Raw genomic sequence first — 7,291 nt, 5'->3', positions numbered from 1 at the left:
TATAAACAAAGTTTAAGACAGTAATCGTGGTTCTTTTATAAACAAAGTTTAAGACAGTAATCGTGGTTCTTTTATAAACAAAGTTTAAGACAGTAATCGTGGTTCTTTTATAAACAAAGTTTAAGACAGTAATCGTGGTTCTTTTATAAACAAAGTTTAAGACAGTAATCGTGGTTCTTTTATAAACAAAGTTTAAGACAGTAATCGTGGTTCTTTTATAAACAAAGTTTAAGACAGTAATCGTGGTTCTTTTATAAACAAAGTTTAAGACAGTAATCGTGGTTCTTTTATAAACAAAGTTTAAGACAGTAATCGTGGTTCTTTTATAAACAAAGTTTAAGACAGTAATCGTGGTTCTTTTATAAACAAAGTTTAAGGCAGTGTTCAAAACAGAATTTACATAAAAATATAAATTTAAATTTATAAAAATATCACAAATTAAAAATTTGATTATGTTAAGCAGCAATCGTGGTTCTTTTATAAACAAAGTTTAAGGCAGTGTTCAAAACAGAATTTACATAAAAATATAAATTTAAATTTATAAAAATATCACAAATTAAAAATTTGATTATGTTAAGCAGCAATCGTGGTTCTTTTATAAAGAAAGTTTAAGACAGTAAATGCGGTTCTTTTATTAAGAAAGTTTAAGACTGTAATCGTGGTTCTTTTATAAAGAATGTTTAAGACAGTAATAGTGGTTCTTTTATAAACAAAGTTTAAGACAGTAATCGTGGTTCTTTTATAAACAAAGTTTAAGACAGTAATCGTGGTTCTTTTATAAACAAAGTTTAAGACAGTAATCGTGGTTCTTTTATAAACAAAGTTTAAGACAGTAATCGTGGTTCTTTTATAAACAAAGTTTAAGACAGTAATCGTGGTTCTTTTATAAACAAAGTTTAAGACAGTAATCGTGGTTCTTTTATAAACAAAGTTTAAGACAGTAATCGTGGTTCTTTTATAAACAAAGTTTAAGACAGTAAGCGTGGTTCTTTTAAATTAAACCAATTGAAACATTAAACTCCTTGTATTTCAGATAACATTGAATATCTGCTTTCACATCTGGCATCGCCTTTCACCAAGGATACTTGGTTTTCCAAAAATATTTAGTACACTTAGTTTCTCAGATTTTTTGTTGTTGTCATTTTATGCTACAAGTATCATTGGCACCAGCCGGATGGTTAGGTTTCCTAATCACCTCTTACTCCCTGCCTTTTCCAATACCACAACAACAACAATTCTAAGTGCTGGTATTAAATAGAATCAACTAAATATGCAGACAAGTTAGTTGGAAAACAAATGCAGGACTGCTACACCATAGAAAAGTAAAGAAAAGCAAAGGAAAATTACAACTAAGAAAATAACTACTACTGACTTTTAAGACTCTAAGGGATTATATTTATAATTATGGACACACACAAAAAAGTAGTTTATTTTTCAGGAATTATGAGCAATATTGTGCTTGTTTAACTTCTGTTCTGCATATGGACAGGAAATTATGCTGGTTATTTGGGTTTGAGTAAGTCAGCTAGAGTTAGAAGAAAAATGTAATTAAGAAATGAATAGGGCAATTGTACGTAGCAAATGCTAATCGAACATGGAAACAAAATTGTATTTTATGTGAAAGAAATGAATACAAGAACATTAATTATAGTTTTTTAATTATCTAGATCTAGATAATATGGTATTAAGAATTGAACTTTTTAAGGGTCAACGATTTACCTGGATTGCAAATCTAAAGAACCATGATTACTGCCATTATTCTTTATAAAATACCACAGTTACTATCTTAAATTCTCTTTATGAAAGAACCACGATTGAAACCTAAAAGAACAACGATTACTGTCCCAAACTTTCTTTATAAAAAACCACGATTACTGTTTTAAACTTTCTTTATAAAAGAACCACGATTAGTGTCTTAAACTTTCTTTATAAAAGAACCACGATTAGTGTCTCAAACTTTCTTTATAAAAGAACCACGAATAGTGTCTTAAACTTTCTTTATAAAAGAACCACGATTACTGTTTTAAACTTTCTTTATAAAAGAACCACGATTAGTGTCTTAAACTTTCTTTATAAAAGAACCACCATTACTGTTTTAAACTTTCTTTATAAAAGAACCACGATTACTCTCTCAAACTTTCTTTATAAAAGAACCACGATTAGTGTCTTAAATTCTCTTTATAAAAGAACCACGATTACTGTCTTAAACTTTCTTTATAAAAGAACCACGATTACTGTCTTAAACATTCTTTATAAAAGAACCACGATTACTGTCTTAAACTTTCTTTATAAAAGAACCACGATTACTGTCTTAAACTTTCTTTATAAAATAACCACGATTACTGTCTTAATCTTTCTTTATAAAATAGACTCGATTTCAAACTAACAGAAACACGATTATTGTCTTAGATTTTCTTTGTAAAAGAACCGCGATTATCATATATTTTGGTTTTAACATTTACAAATTAACAAATTTGTTTTAGTTAAAATTTAACCACAGAAAAAAAGTAATAGTTATTATTAAATGTTTATATAATGTATTCTGCATCATATTTTAAATGAATGTCTTTCCAACATTTCCATTCTCTTACCTTCTCAAGGAAAAAATCTTTGAAAATTCAAACATTTTCATTGAAACTATTTAGTTAAGTTAAATAAACAGCAAATTTGTTTGTTTGTTTGTTGTACTTAAGTTTTTAATCGTTTTTTAATGAGCGGATATTAAAATAGTGTATTTTTCCAGAAGTTCTTGCAAAACTTTAATAAATTTTCTTCGTTGTGTAGCCGAAGAAAACAAACTGTAATTGTTGTAAGAATAAGGATTAAGTATAAAAACAAGCAACCAACACCATGTACTAGAAGTTACCAACTAAATAAAACGGTTGGTTTGCTAACGTCCAGCGTATTAAAACTTAAACAAACAAACATGGAAATATAGAAACATTTAAACATACAAACAAATAAAAATATTTGTGCAGATATACAATTATACCAACACATACATACATAAGTGTTGTAACAATTTAGTCCTTACTCCACTACAATCAAAGTTAAATAGGCAGGCTGGTAAATGAAATAAAATGTAAATCGCAAAAAAACATAGTAAAAACACTAACCACTTGTAAAACAAAGAAAGGTTAGAAATTAGACTTTAAAGTTCAAAACGAATTTTGTGTTAACTATAAAATGCCAATTGGTAGAATCAAGTAAATGTTAACGAGAAAAATATAATAAATACTTGGCTATGACCAGACTAGGGGCTAGACTATATAACAGACTATGGACCAAACTATGGAAAAGCCTACGGATCAGACTATGAACCAGAATATTGACCAGGATATCGACCAGACGATGGACCAGACTGTGGAAAAGACTATGGACCAGATTGTGCACCAAACTATGGAGCAGACTATGAACCAGACTGTGGACCAGACTATGAACTTGACTATGGACCAAAATGTTGAACAGAATATTGACCAGACTATGGACCATAATATGGACCAGACTATGGATCGTGTTATGGATCAGATAATGGAACAGGCTATCGACCAGACCAAGGATCAGACTATGGACCCGACTATGAACCAGATAATGAACCCGACCATGGTGTAGACATGGACTAGACTATGGAGTAGACTATGGACTAGACTATGGACTAGACTATGGACTGGACTATGGACTAGACTACGGACTAGACTATGGACTAGACTATTGACTAGACTATGGACTAGACTATGGACTAGACTATGGACTAGACTATGGACTAGACTACGGACTAGACTATGGAGTAGACTATGGACTAGACTATGGACTAGACTATGGACTAGACTATGAACTAGACTATGGACTAGACTATGGACTAGACTATGGACTAGACTATGGACTAGACTATGGACTAGACTATGGACTAGACTATGGACTAGACTATGGACTAGACTATGGACTAGACTATGGACAAGACTATGGACTAGACTATGGACTAGACTATGGACTAGACTATGGACTAGACTATGGACTAGACTATGGACTAGACTATGGACTAGACTATGGACTAGACTATGGACTAGACTATGGACTAGACTATGGACTAGACTATGGAATAGACTATGGACTAGAATATGGACTAGACTATGGAATAGACTATTTACTAGACTGTGGACTAGACTATGGACTAGACTATGGACTAGACTATGGACTAGATTATGAACCAAACTATGAACTAGACTATGGACTAGACTATGGAATAGACTATGGACTACACTATGGACTACACTATGGACTGGACTATGGACTAGATTATGAACTAGACTATGAACTAGACTATGGACTAGACTATGGACCAGACTATGGACTAGACTATGGACTAGACTATGGACTAGACTATGGACTAGACTATGGACTAGACTATGGACTAGACTATGGACTAGACTATGGACTAGACTATGGACTAGACTATGGACTAGACTATGGACTAGACTATGGACTAGACTATGGACTAGACTATGGACTAGACTATGGACTAGACTATGGACTAGACTATGGACTAGACTATGGACTAGACTATGGACTAGACTATGGACTAGACTATGGACTAGACTATGGACAAGACTATGGACTAGACTATGGACTAGACTATGGACTAGACTATGGACTAGACTATGGACTAGACTATGGACTAGACTATGGACTAGACTATGGATTAGCCTATGGAATAGACTATGGACTAGACTATGAACTAGACTATGGACTAAACTATGGACAAGACTATGGACCAGACTCTGGACCATACTGTTGACCCAACTATTTACCAGATGATGGAAAAGACTATGGACCAGACTATGGACCAGACTACAGACCATACTATGGACCAGACTATGGATCATGCACTAGTATATGGACCAGAATATGACCAGACTGTGGACCAGACAATGGACCAAACTGTGGACCTACTATGGACCAGACTATGGACGAGACTATATGTACCTATTCATGGACCAGACTATGGACTTGACTATGGATCTTACTATGTATCAGACTCAGGACTAGATTAAGCAACAGAAAATTAATATTGTTTTTAAATTATTGCAAACGTTAAACTATGTCAAACATGCCTTTCTTGGCTAAAAGATAAATTACAAGAAAACTAGTTATAGAAATTAACGCCAATACTCGTATACATTTACACTAACATCTGTACATTTTTACTTTGTTTTAAGTTTACATATGTATATACATACCTAGGGTGTATGTTAATGTGATAGACATTGAGGTAGGAGTGAAAAGGATTTCTTCACATATTAGGAACTCATTTTTAAGTAAAAGAAATTATTTGGATATAGGTAGTTAGACATTGTTTAGACCCTACTATGGGGTTTTTTTCTATAAATTATTTGTAATGTAGCTTTGGTTAAGTTCAAACTAACTTTGGTGTCATAATTATGAATTAAAATATATACATTTCGCAGATATTTTTTTGATATTAAATTAAACACTAATAGGTAAATAAGGATACTCGCTTCTGAGGAGACATCAATGAAATGATTTCTTGAAGAATATCAAATTTTCCAATTTTTTGGAAATTATCTATGGTAGGGCATAGAAATTCTAGCTTATGTAGCATTATCACATTTTTTGCATATCGAAAATTTGGAAAGACAAATAAAATAGTACAGGAAACAGAAAAATATTTGCTAGAAGAAAAATGTAAGTGGGAAACTATAACAAATGAAATCTAAATAGCATTAGTCTGGAAACAACAGTGGCACAACAAAGAAATGGTCATTGCAAAAAAATGACTGAAGAACATTTATTTTCAGGAGAAACAATTATCAGATATAAAGTCATTAAATGCTGTGATATATATTTGTCTAGTATAGACACTAGTGTCTAGTATAGACACTATTAGGATCTCATGCCCTTCTTTATGATTTTTTACTGTATTTTTTTGTGCTCTTCGTTTTCCTTAAAGGAAGTTTTAAAGGACTCTGATTAAATTTGTATCGCATCAATGAATTCCTTGTACATTTTTCTTCTATTTTGCTTGAAATTTATAACATTCAGACACGCATTTTTACACTTTTTATGTTGGTCTCCATTCCATGGTTCAATTACAAGTTTTTCCGGCTGATTTTTCTTGTACTTTTTTTCGCTTTTCGCAAAATTCCAAAGCGTTATTAAAGGTTTATGTTTTTATTGTTCAGCCTGTAGAATATGTGAGTTGGTTTCCTTGGTTTCTAAGCATTCGATTTTGTATGTATTTGTTATTAAAGTTCTCCTTTCGAAAGCCTTTACTAGCGGCTTTTGACCTTTGTGGTTGTGTTTTTTCCACTCTTTTACCTGGTTTTTTGCAAATGTTTTGAATTTTTTTTACAACTTGATATTTTTCTACGTTTTAGTTTGTTTAGTTGAATAATTTCATTTGATTTGTTTTTTTTTTGTTATATTTTGTTGGAGAGTCTTTTAAAAAGCACGTGCTAAACGTGTGTTGACAGCTCTGTGAGGTTGCAAAAGGTTGCGAAGCCAGTTTAAAGGAATTAATAAACAAGAGTTTTTATAGAAACTAAAACAAAATTCAAGGAATCTTATTATCGATTGAGTTTTTTTATATTAACCTGTTAACATTTTAAGGATTTTGTAAGGAATTGTACACTTAGTTAAACACAATTAAGGTTTGGAATAAACCTAAAAGTATACTAAGAAATAGCTTGGTAATTTAAGCCCAAAAGTATGCTATTAAATAAAAGTATATTAATGGGAAATATTGTGTTTTCTTGCCTATTCGCAGAAAATTTAATTTAATCACTATAATTACTAGGAAAATGGTTTGTAATTTAACCCCAAAAGTATATTTAAAGAGAAAAATTTAATTCTTTATGAGAAAGTTCTTCTTTCTTCCAAGAAAACTAAATTCAAGCACATGTTTTTATAATCAATAATTACTACTAATTCTCTCTATTATAATTCTTTTTAAATTCATATAATTTTTATATTTCTCTTCAGGAAAATTCCTCTATTTTAAGATTTGCACGCTATTTAGGCGTTATTTCAAGGCATTAAACTGTTTTTATTGTGCTTTCTTTGTATATAAATTTGCATAATTTGCACCCTTAAGGAAATATTTTGAACAACTTTTGCTTGCTGTTTACAGGCAATAAAATTTATTCCATTTATGGCGAAAATCTAACTCTTCCCCTTTAAATAATTAAGAGTGTTTTCTAAATGTGAAAATAATATAGACGAATGTTTATTTAGTTTGCTGGCATATAAAATTTGCGTGAGCTTTTCGTCTAAA

This window comes from Calliphora vicina, chromosome 2 (genome assembly GCF_958450345.1).
Source record: "Calliphora vicina chromosome 2, idCalVici1.1, whole genome shotgun sequence".
NCBI classification, from domain to species: Eukaryota; Metazoa; Arthropoda; class Insecta; order Diptera; family Calliphoridae; genus Calliphora; species Calliphora vicina.
The sequence above is the reverse complement of the archived record's forward strand: the minus strand, read 5'-3'. Positions refer to the sequence as shown.